At 46.5% G+C, this 17,858-nt stretch overlaps 1 protein-coding gene across 4 annotated transcripts in view; it reads right to left on the bottom strand.

The window, feature by feature from the left end:
• LOC146868589 (uncharacterized) overlaps window positions 1–17,858 on the bottom strand; it is a 1,503,661-nt gene that overhangs the window by 659,382 nt on the left and 826,421 nt on the right. The gene's annotated exons all lie outside the window — the stretch shown is intronic.

The following is a 17,858-nucleotide window of genomic DNA, read 5'->3' as shown; positions in this document are numbered from 1 at the left end:
GTCAGTATAGACTAGATTCTGTCCGAGAGTCCTTCCTTGTGGATAACATAGTTCTTTAAACATAGGATGTTAGATATGATTTGGGATTAGGTTGACTTGACCCCCCAGACTTCTCGTCTCCACATGTAGAGCTAAATGTCAAGTCCCTTCACCCCCTAGTTGCACGTCACTCACACGTCATGCTGCTGCGCGCGCATCTATGCCAAGTATTATCTTATAGATCCACCTATGTCTGATAATCCTAACCAATCATGTTTCTTTTATTCCTTATTACGCCTAGTTTCGATTACGTACCTGTTATGTCACTTTTCTTATCAAATGTTACGCCTTCTACATTCGTTTCATTGTAATGTACTTATTATAAAAATGCATGTCTGTCAATAAAGTATTGTACTTCACTTCCTGAACCCTCGTGGTGACGGAACCTGAAGGCCGCGACTCGAGTCGGCCATTTTTGATGGAATAAAGCCCATTTAGAAAACCTCTTATACCACGGATTCTGCCTCTTGTTATTTTGAGCTATTTTACTTTATTTTAAGATTCCGTATGAAATTCAGTCCGGTAAAGAAGATTTTATTTACCACATAATGGCGCCCGAACAGGGACACTTTCTCATCTCACGCGCCGGCGGTGCGTTGCAGGCCCGGTCTCCTGCCACAACTGGACGGACCATAAACGCGTACCAGCAGGATTTCCTGTAAGCTCCCTCCGGTCAAGCGGGGGCGACTGAGGCTGCGATCAACCCAGACGAGGCGGTGAGAAGTGCGAAGTATCCCGACCAGAGCCTAGCTGAGAGAGCAAGATCCGAGGTATACAGAGGCCCACCAGATATTTCGAAATCCCGATGTCCAGAGGGTCCGCTGTCCGCAGTCATCGAGTCCTGTCCTTTCTCTGAGGCCTTCCGTTTCAAGGAGCTACTCGGTGAGTACCATCGCCGGGGAGGCGTGTTGACGCGCACATAGGTTGTGCCGGTCAAGACGGATTTGGGTACACAAATCCGGTCTGCACTGTTTAGCAGTGTATATGTACTGTTTAGCAGTATATCAAGTATTCCGAAGTATGCAGTTATTGTCAAGAATTCAGCGTGGTGATTAGTTAGGCAGACTGTCATCATTGTCGGTCATTGTTAAATGTTTAATGTTTAATGTTTTCAGAAATGTCTTGCATATCGTGGTATGAATGATTGTTCATTGTACACTGTTCATTATTGGGGTTTTTTTCGTATTAAGTAAGTTCAAGAGTAAGTATCAGATCAGTTGTCAATATGCCGCTTTTCTCGAAGTTAAGACAGATTACTACCAGAAAAGGGGTGCTTGAAGAAGCAGTTCCTATTCCTCCTAGGGACACTCCAGGGCATTTTATGTACCATAAGCATGGCTTAGATGCCATATTGTTTCTTGATCTATGGGTAGATTATACCAAGGGATTGCCGGAAAGTCAAAGGTGGCCCGCAGCGGGAACCTGGGATGCAGAGTGCATCATGAAAGTAGAGGAAGAGTTATGGAAAAGAAAGGTCAGACAGTCACAGAAAGACGCTGTTGAGTTATGGCGTAAAGAATCTCATAGACGTACAGAAAAAGCACGTAGACAAGAAGAGAGGAGTAAAGAAAGTTCAAATAAAGTTCAAGAAAATCTATTAATTGAGGAAGGTATCCGAGTGAAATCAGAACAAGTAAATAGACAAAGAAATGCTCTTATGAATGGTATGTATCCCCTTCTAGCCGAAGGACTACCTAAGGCTGTTACAGAGATGCCAAAAGACTTGCCACCCCCATTATTTCCAATTAAGGTACATCAAAAAGGGCATCCCAGAACCGCAGAAGATGTTTTTCTTTCCTCATATCTAGACGATGCAGCTCCCGAGTATGCTAACGCCACACCACATAGACCGTCTGGCGGAGGGGTTCAACGTCAGGATCAGGTATCTGTACCCGTGCAACAGCAAGTCCCGACGCAAGCGTCGGCAAGCACATCTGTTTCCGCATCTGTCTCCGCAGTCGATTCTACAGGGGTGTCGACGCCCATAGTTGCTGTGTCACGTTCAACGAACCCATTCACACCCGACGCCCCAGATGGGGCCACGGGAGGTGCTAGCAGTACCTTTACACCACCCAGAATAAATAAACTTGTTTTTCAAGAGTCAGCGCATTCTCGTACACCTAAATTCGTAAGTGAACGTACGCTTAAAGAACTCCTTGTAAATTGTAGATATGACCCGGTGGTTGGTAAAGAGGATGAAATGGTCCTGGCATCATTACGTATCAGGCGAGCCGCAGAGTATTTAGCGAGGTTACCAGGGATGATTACGCATCTAGATAACATATACCATTTTGTTCAAACAGGACGAGATCCAGGATGTATTAACAGAGCTATGGAATTCCAGAAAGTAGAGATACAGGGGGAACTGTTACGTTTCCTCATAAACTGTGTGATCAGAAATCAAGACCGTCCGGGGGTAGACCCGAATGCAATGCTTATTCTTACAAGATGGAGTCAGAATATATCAGAAGGGAGACACGATAAGCAAAATTGTATAATAGCCATGTGCCGAAAAATCCGTAAAGAAATAGAGCGTATTCATGAAGAAAGATTGGGAACAGACGAGTTCGAGCAAGATGAAGTGTCCGAATCAGGGAATTCGGCAAGACAGTCAGAGACCATAGCCTATGTAGGCAGAGGAGGATCCTGTGATAATGCTAGATGTTTTTCTGATCCCATACACTCAGTATGCCCAAATAATAGCAGAACGTATCCGACGCCTATAATAAATCTGAAGTCTCCTGAACATTCGTTTCAAGCCGCAGATAAAATACTACGAGAACGAAGGGGTTACCACCTCCTCGATTCCATGGATGAGCAAGAATTAGCCAGATCAGCCGTTCACTGGATTGACAGTCCTGAAAAATACGGTGATGAGACCGTAGCACACACGTTTTTTAATCTCAGTACAGATGAACAACGTTTAGCTGGAATCTATATGATTCAGCAACTCCTCATATTATATAAGAGCCAACATGCTGACCCTGGTCCTTTACCTGATATATTAACGGAACTACTCACGAACAGATGGGGAGGTTCTAGTAACAAGCTAATTAAAGAGATATTAGTGTCACGTAAGCAATATGTCCTTTTTGTAAGTCCGGATTCTCTCTCGCTGCCCCGCAGAGAAAGAGCGCCGTACTATATGGATAGACAAAATCCCTTACGAGAAGTGCACCCAATAAAAGGCGAAGACAATGAGTTTCACCGTGTATTTGTTTACACACCCATATCAAAAATGGAATTATTAGAAATGAAGAAAGTAGTACCTAGTCATGATAAAGACCCAGCGGGTTTCCACCGAGAAATTAAAGACATGTTACTAATGGGAGAGTACACCTTTCCTGATATTATGACGATATTAAAGGTGCTTTTGCCTGCTGGCATTTATGAAAAACTGAAAGAAAAAGAGTGGGAAGTGGGAGACCAAAAGATAGACTGGACAGCATTAGCAGAGGAAGAAAGGGCCCGAACTGCAGGTTCAGGGCTCGGGGATAAAGTTAAACTGTTACCAGGTTTACTAGTACAGGTACTGCCACGTTTATTAACTACAAAAAAGGAGGATTGGGGTGCAATCACAGCCTGCAAACAAAAGCAAGATGAAGACACAAGCGATTATTATGCTCGATTTGAAAAATGTTTTGGTATAAATAGTGGTATAAAAGCAAGTAGTGACTCATATCCACATCTATTTGTGACAAAATTAGTGGAAAATGCATTGCCCCCAGTGAAGAATAGAATATTGAAATTCGAGAGTACCTGGCAAAGTAACACTCCGTCGCAAATGCTACAAATGTTACAGTATCATCACAATAGAATTAGGGATGAACAAGAACACGAGCATAGACGCATGAAGGATACAAAAATGAAAATGCTAGTTTCTCAGACAGTACCAGCAGATGGTCACAAAAAGGGTGTGACACATTCTGGTGATTCTGCAGTTCCTGTAAAAGGAACCTGCAATTACTGTAAACAACTAGGCCATTATGTACACGATTGTCCAGTCCTGAAACGTAATATAGCTACAGGCATTGCAAAGGAGAGACCACGATTAGTTAGACAAGATCAGAATGAACAAGGAGCTATGCAGCATGGACAGTCCATGCCAGTTCAGCAACAGTCCATGCCAGCCTCACAGCAACCCATACAGTTTGTGCCAGCTGCACCACCGTTGCCTGCTACTGCCACACAAACCACAACACGACAAATGTATCAGACTGCACAGTATGAATATCCTGAGTATCAGCGTTACGCATGAACAAGCCTAGAGAGGGAAGTTGACTTACCGCTTATCGAGATTCCTGTAGATCAAGAAGGACCTTATGTACATAGTGAATTATTAGGTCAAGATAGAAAATTCTTACTCGATACAGGGGCAAGTCGAACAACTATAAAACGTAGTGAAGTTCCAGGGGCACCCCTCTCAGGCTCTCAAAATGTTTCCCTTGGTTTTTCGGGAAAACCTATTGTTAATGAAGTATCACAGCCTCTACCACTTACGATAGGACCTTTGACACGAACTACAGATTTATTGCTTACTAAATCATGCCCAGAAAATCTGTTAGGAATTAAAACTCTGAAAGCACTAGGAGCCATAATATGTTGTTCTCCGGAAGGAGTAAGGTTGTTTTTGCGTGATTTTAAAGGTCACTATGTGTCTAGAGACATGGATCCCCGACTACAGACTTTACCAGTACATCTATGGGCACAAGGCCCTACGGATGTTGGCTGCATGAACATTACACCCTATCGAGTCACACTGAAAGCAGGAGTGGTACTACCACGAATGCGACAATACAAGTTACCGCATGATGCTGTAGTGGCTTTGCTGAAAATCATTGATGAGCTGATTGCCCAGGGAGTAGTTGTAGAAACAGACTCCAATGTATGTAATTCACCGATAATTCCGATTCTTAAACGAACTGATCCTACTGCCCCACCAGTGTACCGATTGGTTATTGATTTGCGTGAACTAAACAAGTGTATTGTACCACAATTCCCTGTGGTCCCTGATATATCATCATTGTTGACAGCAATTGATTCCGAAGCAACATTCTTTACTGTAATCGATCTCAAGAATGCCTTTTTCAGCGTCCCAATAGATCCGGAAAGCCAATATTTGTTCGGATTCAGTTTAAATGGGCGCAGTTTTAAATTCTCACGCGCTCCCCAAGGATTCACAGAAAGCCCCAGCATTTACAGCCAAGCACTGAAACGAGAACTTGACAGTATCCACATGCCAGTAAATACTGCACTGCTTCAATATGTCGATGATCTGCTGATCACCGCGAGAAGCGGACCTGAATGTGAAAAGGCTTCTCTGACAGTTTTACATTTTCTAGCCGACAAGGGGCACAAGGTGTCTCCTTCTAAGCTGCAATTCTGTGTCCAGCGAGTTATTTATCTTGGTCACTCGCTGTCCAAGGAGGGAAGGCAGCTTACACCAGATCGCATCCAGTTAATTGCTAACATGTCAATACCCCAGACACAAAAGGAGGTGCGGGCTTTCATAGGCCTCACTTCATATTGTAGGCAGTGGATCCCTCAGTACGCATTTCTAGCAAAACCACTCATTCAGTTAACCACACAGGAGGCAGCCACATCGACTGTTCTCCCTTGGACTCAGGAACATACACAAGCTTTTGAAAGCCTAAAGGAAGCTTTATGTCAAGCACCTGTTTTAGCAACACCATGTTATAGCAAACATTTTACACTCTTTGTCACAGAACGCGAAGGTACTGCCTTGTCAGTACTCACTCAGGATCAAGCAGGATCACGCAAGCCATGTGCTTATTTTTCCAGTACATTAGATCCCGTAGCTCAGGCTTTGCCTGCATGCCTGAAATCAGTGGCAGCGACAGCTTTAGCAATCAGACAAAGCGATGCCATAGTGTTAGGACATCCATTGACAGTACAAGTACCACATGCAGTAGAGGTTCTTGTGAACCGAACACAAACACAACACTTGACCATAGCAAGACTTACCGGTTATGAACTGACATTGTTTCAACCACACATAGAGATCCGACGGTGTAATACATTGAATCCTGCTACACTATTACCTGTAATTGGAACAGACCCACTAGCTCATGATTGTGTTGAAATCATTGAAATAAAGACGAAACCTAGACAAGACTTGACAGACGTTCCATTGTTAGATCCAGACCTGACGTTGTATGTAGACGGATCGTGCATGAGAACAAGTACAGGAGATTTAGTGGCCGCGTATGCAGTCACAACAGACACTAAAGTTATTGAGACAAATTGTATAGATACTTTGTCAGCCCAAGCAGCAGAACTTATTGCTCTAACACAAGCCTGTATTCAAGCCACAAATAAGAAAGTTAATGTATACACTGACTCACGTTATGCATTCGGAGTTGTACACGACTTCGGCGTGCTGTGGCGAGAGAGAGGTTATTTAACCTCCCATGGTGCCCACATTCAGCACGGACCCCTCATTCATGCCTTGTTAGACGCAATACATCTACCCACTGCTATATCGATTATGAAATGTAAAGCACACACGAAGGTTACTGATATCATTTCTCAAGGCAATGATTTAGCTGACAGAACAGCTAAACAGACTGCTCAGAATCGCACATTAGACATGACAAAGCCAATAGTTCAGACACCAACACAGTGTATGACAATTAAGGATCCCGCACTTGACGTAATTGACATACAGACACATGCCACAGCAGAAGAAATAAAGAAGTGGACTGAACTAGGAGGGATCCAGACAGATCAAGGATGGATGACGAAGGAGAAATCTGTATGGTTTCTCCCTGATTCCATGGTTCAAGCCATTATAGCTACAGTTCACAGTCCAGCACATTTAGGAGAGAAGGCTATGCTAGACAGCATTCAGCACATTTGGTTCAACAAACATTTACGAGCAGCAGCTAAACAAAAAGTTCGTACCTGTATGATATGTTGTCAGTTTAATCCAGGAAAGGGTGTTCCCGTAGAGCAGGGTGGATTTCAGCCTCCTGACCATCCTTTTGAAGTCCTCCAGATGGATTATATTCAGATGGAACGTTGTCGAGGATTCAAATATGTTCTCGTAGTTGTCTGCGCTCTCTCCCGTTGGACAGAGGCGTATCCCGTATCAGATTACACTGCCCCGACTACTGCCAAGCAGCTAGTTCGAGAATTCTTCCCACGGTACGGTTTACCACGTGTTGTATATTCAGATAACGGCCAGCCTTTCTCATCCGAATTAATGAAACATGTCTCACTTTTGTTGGGATATCAGTGGAAATTCCACTGTGTCCGACACCCCGAGGCAGCAGGTCTCGTGGAACGACATAATCAACTTTTAAAAATCAGATTGTCTAAAATATGTCAGGAAAAAGGTGTGGACTGGATAGTAGCCTTACCAGTTGCGCTATTTTACATGAGAATGGTAGCACACTCTCGAACAGGGCTATCCCCTTATGAGGTGATCTTTGGTAGACCACCGAATATGTGGGGGACGCCTATACCGCGTAAAATAACTGATGTTGACTGTAATATGCTGACAGATTACCTGGCTTCCTTGATGTCTGCACTACAATCTTGTCGTTCACAGGTAGTCGCAGCTTTTCCCGACAACACCGAGGTGAAACCTCATGATGTAATTCCCGGCGATTATGTTCTCGTCAGGAATTTCGATCGGAAAACCCAACTGGAGCCAAGGTGGAGGCTTCCTAAGTTGGTCCTGCTGACGACCAGAACAGCTGTGAAGATCGAAGGGAGAAAAGGCTGGGTGCATTCCAGCCATATCAAGAAATTTCATGGACTTCCTCCTGACACAAACAGTACTCCCCGTGTGTCTTCCCCCATTGATTCAAAACTACCCTTGGCTGAGGCCAGTAGCACTGAATTCTATAAGCAGAAACTCAGGTCCAGATCCAAACTGTCGGACGATTTGATTGTTTAAGTCCTCTCCAAGGTGAAGCGGTTGAATCTGTCCCGACATGTATCCCTTAGGTCTGAATGATGTAGAGTCCAGAATCATAATGAAACGACATGCTTATTGTAAATTACTGCGTAGCCACTGTATTGTGACTTTATTAATTTTGTTTTCCTTGAGTTTTTTAATAGTTACTGCAAGTATATTGTTGCATATGTATTATCCTGTTTCTAAACGTGCTTTCAATATAACTGATGAACATTCTTTTAGTGACCTACCCCCACATGAGTTGTCCTATAGACTTGCGCTGCGCAATAACACATTCATTAGTATGTTACATCATTCCCATCAGACTAGTAATGCCACCAATTGTTGGGTGTGTGGCCGACTCCCTCCCTATCAGAATAACAAAGGAGTTCTGCCTTTCTTTCCACATCCGTTCACACACAATGGCTCCTGTGGAGCATGGTTTAGTTTATTAAATTCCATAGACCCAGACACAGCAGTTTATCAACAACATTGGATATGGGGAAATCTGAATCTAGTTTTATTCAAAGTCTGTCACCCTAATAAGGAGGGTCACCCCAGTAGAACAGGAACTGATTTAGAAAATGAAGTGTATAAATTAGGTAATTTTACGCCTAATCTTATGATTTTGAATGTCAAAACCGAAGTTGAACTAATTCTGCCCACTATGTCAGTATTTCCAGTTAAGGGTGAATTATGTGTAAGAAAAGTTGGTTCCATACACATGGGCCATAGCCAATGCGTTACTACAGTAGAATATAGTGATCAAGGTAAATCTTCATTTAGAGCTTCTCGCCATTCTTACTTTATATGTGGTCAGACTGCATATATGCGTCTGCCTCTAGATTGGGATGGTACCTGTTACATAGCATTCCTTTTGCCACCTGTTTTTCTAGCTCCCCCTGATTATTATCGAAATGTTCATTTAGTACACAATAGAGAGCGAAGAGATCTCCCAGTTGTCGATTATACTGAGACGGCATGGGACAAGTATGTAGATTTCAATAAAGGTATCTTTCCCTATATAGGTACCATATCAAATAGTAAGCTGATACGCAGACTCACCAAGACTCTTGAAGCTGTAGTAAACGAGACTATAGCCGCCCTAGGCAATCTGACAGAGGAACAATCAGTGATGAGAATTGTTGTTCTCCAGAATCGTCTTGTCCTTGACGTCATCCTGGCCGATAGGGGCGGAGCTTGCAGGGTCATCGGATCCAGCTGCTGCATATTCATACCAGAAAATTCGCCATCTGTATATAAAGCTATAACACGCCTTCATAAGATTATAAGCCAGATACACGAAAATCCAGGCACTTGGACGTGGTCCGGGTGGTTTTGGAGTGTGATATCAGCCTGGGGATGGAGAGTTCTATCCTTCCTAGGTATTGGCCTTCTTATGCTCTTCAGTTGTTGTTTATGCCTGCAATGTGGACCAGCGATTTGTGGTCTGTGTGCCACATCATGCATTCCATATCACAGTTCTCGTTCAAAATACCGGAAGAAGAAGGAAGAAGAAATGATGCTCCATGAGCAAATCGATGGAATGATGAAGATTGATATCTCTTGAAGGGCAAGTAGGGGACAAGGAGGGAATGTGGAAATGTGGATTTTCCTGATCAGTTATGTCCCCTATCTTGGACCCCAACGGTTCTATATGCATGTTACAAGTACATGTATGTTCCCTCCAGTTCCAGTTTCTAAGACGCAAACATATGTGTGTCTACCGTCGACATGTTCTCTGTCAGATCCGCCATCGATGGGCTGGATATTCGATTCCTAAGTATGAAAGGCCACCGACTTTATATGGCTAAGTTACTACATTTTTACAGTTCAGGCAAGTAGGCCCGATTCTGTCCTCAAAGCCTTTCCCTGCTCTCTGTCTCTGACAGCTCCAGCTTGAGCTCGTATCTGTATCCATGAACTTTGTCCTACTCCCTGTGCAGCTAACGGTGCCTGCCTCGGCCAGTTTTCGCCTGCCTGCCAAGAAGCTGTATTTCACCTTCGAATTATCTATTTTGCTCTCTAGCCGATGCATTCCTGTCTAGTGATTTAGGTAAACATTTCCTTTAGCTCACAAGCAAAGGACTCAGCCTTTCCGTCCTCCTGCAAGTGATTCATAGCCCTGCTGCCATGGAAAGTTTTCTGCCTCTCGCATCTCATATAGACACTTAGGCGTTTGTGCACGCACACAGTCAGTATAGACTAGATTCTGTCCGAGAGTCCTTCCTTGTGGATAACATAGTTCTTTAAACATAGGATGTTAGATATGATTTGGGATTAGGTTGACTTGACCCCCCAGACTTCTCGTCTCCACATGTAGAGCTAAATGTCAAGTCCCTTCACCCCCTAGTTGCACGTCACTCACACGTCATGCTGCTGCGCGCGCATCTATGCCAAGTATTATCTTATAGATCCACCTATGTCTGATAATCCTAACCAATCATGTTTCTTTTATTCCTTATTACGCCTAGTTTCGATTACGTACCTGTTATGTCACTTTTCTTATCAAATGTTACGCCTTCTACATTCGTTTCATTGTAATGTACTTATTATAAAAATGCATGTCTGTCAATAAAGTATTGTACTTCACTTCCTGAACCCTCGTGGTGACGGAACCAGAAGGCCGCGACTCGAGTCGGCCATTTTTGATGGAATAAAGCCCATTTAGAAAACCTCTTATACCACGGATTCTGCCTCTTGTTATTTTGAGCTATTTTACTTTATTTTAAGATTCCGTATGAAATTCAGTCCGGTAAAGAAGATTTTATTTACCACATAATGGTGTGGCTGAGTGGCCCGTCTTTGACGCTGACTGTTCCTGGTGTTGAGGATGTCGACCAAATCGGAAGCCGACAAACAGAAGCCCAAGAATACCAGGCGGGGGGGCTACACTCAAACTAACAATATGGATCGCTATGCCCAGCAAAAGGGATCGCCAAGCGGACCTGGGAAGCCACAGGAATTACCGAGGGACGGCTCGGTCCCCGCTCCGGAATTGACACTGCAAGACATCATGGGTGCCATTGAGGAGATGAAGTCCTCTATTGGGCAGCAGTTCGAGACCCTGGCACACAAAGTGGACACTATCTCGGTTGACGTTAATTTGCTCCGCGCTGACCTGGGGAAAACTAATGAGAGAGTTAAATCATTGGACCAAAAAACCTCTAGCCTCACGGGGGACGTCTCCGATCTGCAATTAGAGGTCCGCACGCTGAGGACTACCACTGACCTCTTTGCCCGCAAGATTGAGGATTTTGAAGGCCGGGCGAGGCGCAATAACGTGCGCATTGTTGGCGTTCTGGAGAAATCGGAGGAGCAATCAGCGGACTTGTTTGTCGAGGACTTGGTGGTTAATCATTTGGCGCCTAAGGGCCTCAGCAAGTTCTTTGCGGTCGAACGGGCCCACCGAGTCCCGGGTGGGAGGCCCAAGGTGGGAGCCCCCCCGAGACCGATCATCGCCAGGATTTTCAATTTCAGGGACCGCGATGCCATTCTGCAGGCGTTACGAGTGTCCAGTTCAGTCACTTTCCAGAACACTGCAGTGAGCTTCTATCCTGACTTCACCCAAGCGGTGCAGAAGCAACGGCAGAGTTTCCTGGGGGTTAAGCGGAGGCTACGTGAGATGGGCCTGAAGTATGCCATGCTCTTCCCAGCCAAGTTGCGCGTCGAGTACGAAGAGCGAACCTTTTTCTTTGACTTGCCAGATGAGGTTGGGGAATGGCTCGACACATTGCCTCAGCGGAGGACTAGCGGGGATCATGCTGGCGGAGCGGAAGGTGGTCATGTCGCAAAAGAGTGAGGACTCCGGTGATTGAACATTCTGGCTAAGCTCAGGACAGTGGTTCGCTGATTTGTTTTCATTGATGGCTATGATCCGGGGGAGGCGAGGGTACAATGGGACCTCTTTCCTCCTACGGGGTTTCTTCTTGTAGATTAGCTTCTGCTAGGGCGACAGGCACACTGCAAGTTGGGGGGGCTTTTTAGGCTTACGCAGGGGTGCAGGGTGGGGAGTGGTGTGGGTTTGTTGGAGTGTTTGTTGTTGTTTTTTACTTTGCAGGGTATCGCAATGAAGGTCTCGTGTGCTGTTCTCTGGGGGGGGCGGGGGTCTCTTGCCATTCTGTGATGGGGGGTAGGGGTTTGAATATACTTAGTTGGAATGTTAACGGCTTGGGGGATCGTATTAAGCGGGGGATTGTTTTGCAATTTCTGAAGAGGTGCTCTCCTGACATAGTTTTGCTGCAGGAGACGCACCTGATAGGCAACACGTGTCATGCTCTCAATAGAAAGGGGTATAAATTTGTTGCGCACTCTGGGTTTTCTTCGGGATCTCGGGGGGCTGGAATACTCGTTAGGACCTCGCTGCCGTTTGAGATTGATTCTACTACTGTCGATGAGAGGGGGCGCTTTGTGGCTGTTGTGGGGAGGTGGGAAGGCCGGACACTGGTTTTGGTTTCCGTTTATGTCCCTCCTGGCCTGCAGACCGCCACATTTGCTGACTTGGGGAGGGCTATGCTGGATCTCCCCGAGGGCGTGTTGTTGGTGGGTCGTGACTTTAATGCAGTTGGTTCCGGATTACTAGACAGACATCCGCCAAGAGACCCCGGGGGGGCGCAGAGATGGCTCCCAGATTTTATTGATACACTAGGTCTGGTTGACTGCTGGAGGCTGCTGCACCCCGCTCAGCGGCAGTACACATTTCACTCTGGGGCGCATGGCAGTCTCTCTAGAATAGATTACGTTCTCACCTTGGCTGCCCAAGCTTCCTTGGTGTCCGAGGCTAGGCACATGGCTAGGGGCATCTCCGATCATTCGCCGGTGTGGATTTGTATGGATTTTGGCCGTGGAGCGGCAGGTAGGGTGGCCCCGATTAACCCCTGGTGTTTCCGTGACCCTAGGACTCGTAGCGCGTTGCTGAAAGCGGTCGATCTCTACTTCTCGAAGAATCTTGGCTCGGTCACCTCTGTGGTGTCTTTGTGGGAAGCGTTTAAAACAGTACTGAGAGGGGAGGCCCTCTCCCTGATAGCGGACGTCAAACGTCGGAGAGACGCGGAGGTGGCGCAGATCGAGGCTGAGATAGTGGTATTAGAGTCAGTCCTGGAGGACGAGGTTACTGCGGAAACACTTACAAAAGCTCGTGTTTATCCTGTACTCACTCGTTAGACCTGGATATATGTTGACTAAGTGCTGGATTCGTTTTGGCAGCCTCCCCTAAGTCTTAAGTCAGAAAGTTGCATTTTGTTGCCAAAGGTTTCCAGTAGCAGGCTAGGATTGCTGCGGTCCTCGAGATAGTCATTCTAACCTCTCCCTCGGAGGGCAGGAGGCTATCAGGAAGAGGAAACCTCTGGGTTGTGCTGGGCAGCCCCACACACTGAGAAAAGAGTTCTGCCATGTTGAGAGTGAGCAGAATAATGCATTCTGAGCTAGCTAGATGCCACACTTCACAGGAAGTCATTAAAAAAGGCGGGAGGGAACCTGGTAGCTCACTGGTCACCACATTTCCCTAGGCTCATAGTGGGCATAAAAGTGCCACCCCTGGAGCCCAGACCTCAGATCCCGTCTGTACTGCGGAGACAACCAAAGGAGGATTGTCCTACCATGCCCTGGACCCAGCAAAGAGAGACTGTACTGAACTTGCTGCATCTGTGGACTAGCAAAGAGAGGGCTATGCCAGTAGTGCTCAACTCACGGAAAGGTTGCCCACAAGTACCAGACAGAGAAGGTGACTCCAAGAATCAGTTGACAGACTCCCTGTTACAACCACAGGGCCCTAAAAGCTGAGAAGATTGTACCCATGAGAGCCCAGTGCCAAAAAGTCTGAAGTCCGCTGGATGCCAAGGTGCAGTCTGTGAGACTGAGTCTTGACCCTCTCAAGCTGCATCTTAGTCTGCCTAATCTGGGTAAGTCATTTGGTCACACAGCAAGGAAGCAAACACCAACCCAAGGTAAATGGAAACAGGAAGACCCTCCACACAAGCACAGCATCCTTGAGCATCTTCAGTGAATCCTTTGCATCAGGGCCACTCCATTGACCTCAGTGGTGGTTTGCCAATAGGATTCAGAACTGGACTGTAGACTGCTAAAACCAACAGGTGACTTTTCCCTGTATCTGTCTGGTCCACGTGAGGGCACCCTATTGGGGTTGGCACCCCCAAGAGTACCCATATAGCTCTTTACAATGTGCTTGGTGTGGCTAACCCTAACCTGCGATTGTGGCACATAACAAAGATTTATTGCATTCAGTGAAAAGCAGTGATTTATTGTTTCTTTGAAACATTTATATCTCCATAGCTGCCAAGTTTCCAAGTTGGCTATGTGTGACATTTCCATGTCCTAGGTGTGCATATGTCTGACATTTGTATTGCCTTATGTGTGACACTTTGAGTGACACTTAGTCACTTGCAAAAAACAAAACTGTTATGTTCATGTAATGATAGACATTACAGAAATGTCCCACTTTTTGTGCACAGTAATGGCCTAGAAGCTGCCTTAAACAGCTGCAGATTTCATCAACCTGCCGGAAACTGGAAAACATATGGCACAACAACAAGACGCCAGACAGCCGCGCTGCCCACAAAGACGCCATCCGCAACCACCACCACCTCATCAGGACCGCCAAAAGAACCTCCTTCACAGACTGCCTCGACAACAACGCACACAACAGCAAGGAGTTCTTCACCCTCGTAAAGGAACTCTCCAACCCCAGCTCCAACGCCAACGCCATCCCACCATCGCAAGCCCTGTGCGACTCCCTCGCCTCCTTCTTTCACCGGAAAATCACTGACATCCATGACAGCTTCAGGCCCCGGACGACCCCTGCCGACCACACCGCATCGAACCCACCGCACCCCACCGCCCACGACACCCTGACAACCTGGGGCAACGTAAGCATCGAGGACACAGTCAAGACCATGGGAACAATCCACTCCGGTTCCCCATCCGACCCTCTCCCGCATCACATCTTCAACAAAGCCAGCAAGTATACCGCCCCACGCCTGCACAAAATCATCAACCTGTCCTTCGAGACCACCACCTTCCCTGAGATCTGGAAGCATGCAGAGATCAACGCCCTACTGAAGAAACCCAAGGCGGATCCAAGCGACCTCAAGAACTTCCGACCCATCTCCCTGCTTCCGTTCCCAGCAAAGGTCATTGAGAAGATAGTCATTATCCAGCTCACCCGTCACCTCGAAGACAACAACATCCAGGACCCCTCCCAGTCAGGATTCCGCAGCAACCACAGCACGCGAGACCGCCCTCATCGCTGCCAGAGACGACATCAGGACCCTGCTGGACAACGGCGAGACGATTGCCCTCATCCTCCTGGACCTCTCCGCCGCCTTCAACACAGTCTGCCACCTCACACTACGCACACGCCTCCACGACGCAGGGATCCGTAACAAGGCCCTGGACTGGACCACCTCCTTCCTCTCCAGCAGAACGCAGAGAGTCCGCCTCCCCCCGTTCCGTTCCGAGGCCTCCAAGATCATCTGTGGCGTCCCTCAAGGATCCTCCCTCAGCCCGACACTGTTCAATGTCTACATGGCACCTCTAGCACGCATCGCCTGACAGCACGACCTCAACATAATCTCATACGCCACCGACACTCAGCTGATCCTCTCACTCACAAAGGACCCCCTCACCGCCAAATCCAACCTCCACCAAGGAATGAAGGCCGTCGCCGACTGGATGGAGGACAGCCGCCTCAAACTGAACACAGACAAGACGGAAATCCTCATCCTCGGATCCAACCCCTCCGCATGGGACGACTCTTGGTGGCCCACTTCACTGGGGTCCCCCCCGGCCCCCACCGACCACGCACGCAACCTGGGAGTCATCCTCGACTCAAAACTCTCCATGACCAAACAAGTCAACGCAGTCTCCTCCACCTGCTTTAACCCCCTCCGCATGCTCCACAAGATCTACAGATGGATTCCGACCAGCACGATGAAAACAGTCACCCAGGCCCTAGTCAGCAGCAGACTCGACTACGGAAACGCCCTCTACGCCGGAGCCCCGTCCAAGCTCATCAGCAGACTACAGAGAATCCAGAATGCCTCTGCACGCTTGATCCTCAACGTCCCGCGCCGCGACCACATAACCCCCACCTAAGGAACCTGCACTGGCTCCCCGTTGACAAAAGAATCTCCTTCAAACTCCTGATCCACACACACAAAGCACTCCACAAAACCGGCCCAGCCTATCTCAACAGTCGACTCTCCTTCCACGTACCCAACAGGAACCTCCGCTCCGCTGACCACGCCCTGGCCACGGTCCCACGCATCCGGAGAACCACTTCCGGAGGCAGGTCCTTCTCCCATCGCGCCGCCAAAACCTGGAACGCCCTCCCCCTCGACCTGCGACAAACCGAAGACCTGCTGTCTTTCAGGAGACAAATCAAGACCTGGCTCTTCGACCAGTAACAGCACCTCCCCCCCCTCCCGCGCCTTGAAACCCTACCGGGTATGTAGTGCGCTTTACAAATTATGTGATTGATTGATTGATCAAATGTTTTTCTAAATCTTTTTCTCACTCAAAATAATATTACCTATGTCTAGATTCCCACGTGAAAAACAGACCAGCATAAAGCAATACTGAAAAAGAATGCTGTCACTTGGAACAAACACTGCAAACCTTAACTACAGTCAGGACACCATAAGAATGCCTTAATATATGTATAGTACTGATGCTGACTAGAACAACCTGCACATGGGTAATTGTTAAAAGGAGCAGCATTTTCACTGCACTGCCAATTCCTTTCCTTCAAAAACCTGCATATTAAGAAAAGAATAACAATCCCCCCTTTGGCAGATAACATTGTTTTTTAGACACAACTCGAGACGGAAAGAAATACGTGGCTTTCTAACAGGTGCACGTGATTATTCTATTAGTTGCTCCTCCTATGGAAGCCAACCTGTACTGCTGAGGTTCTGAGGGATACAATTAATGGTTGCAATGGACCACACACAACCTACATGAGTTCCACAATTCATTTATCTTAAATTTCATACAGTTCTTTCATCTTATTCAACTGTTTTGGTACTTCTTAATGCTTTGCACATGTTACTTTGACGAAGTCTGACTGCTTTAAGCCACAGCTTCCCAGGACTGAGCTCAGGTTTCACAAACTATCCTGACTGAACCTGATGCGGATTTGTGCCACTATAACAAGATTAGGTCACACAACCACACCATCTAATAAGCCACATTTACTCACACCTATGAAGGATAATGCTGGTTCCCATTGCCGGGGCAACCAAATCCATTGATTCCAAGCCAAAGCTCAAGAAATGTTTGGCCGAATCCTGACCACCTTGAACAATTTGCAAAAAGGAAGTACAAATGCTCAAAGCCCATCACAGAATGTTCCTATATAGCAGTAGTGAAGGGCATTAGGTTCAAGGTTGTTGGAGGAGGTCTGTTTCTCCAGAGAAGTATGCAGCATCAAGAAGTTGGGACCCCCATAAATGTGAATGTGATGCATGCAATGTGACGCCTAACCACCAAAGCAGAAAAGGACTTGTATCAAGTTATTAGAATTGGGTCCACAAGGGCACCGCTAAAGGGAACAGGAAGGTCAGAAGTAGTTAGCCCCAGTTTAAAAATGTTCAGGATGCCCACCACTCTGCAGATTACCAAGTCAAAAATAGGAAGTCTATACAGTGAATCCAGAGCCACTAACATTTTGTGTATCCACATAAATGCCTGAATCATTAGAACGAAGGGGAGCAGATTGAAGTCTAGGCTGCACCAAGTTTTCATTTTGACAACAACAATCATTAATTAAATTTCAAAAAGTAACACAAAATGTGGTGGACAATAAAAATGCTTTTTCATGTAAAACAACTAAAACATTGTTACAAATAGAAGTCAGTGGACACTATAAAGGTAGTGC

Source organism: Triturus cristatus, chromosome 1_2, assembly GCF_964204655.1.
Source record: "Triturus cristatus chromosome 1_2, aTriCri1.1, whole genome shotgun sequence".
Classification (NCBI taxonomy): Eukaryota; Metazoa; Chordata; class Amphibia; order Caudata; family Salamandridae; genus Triturus; species Triturus cristatus.
The sequence above is the reverse complement of the archived record's forward strand: the minus strand, read 5'-3'. Positions and strand labels throughout refer to the sequence as shown.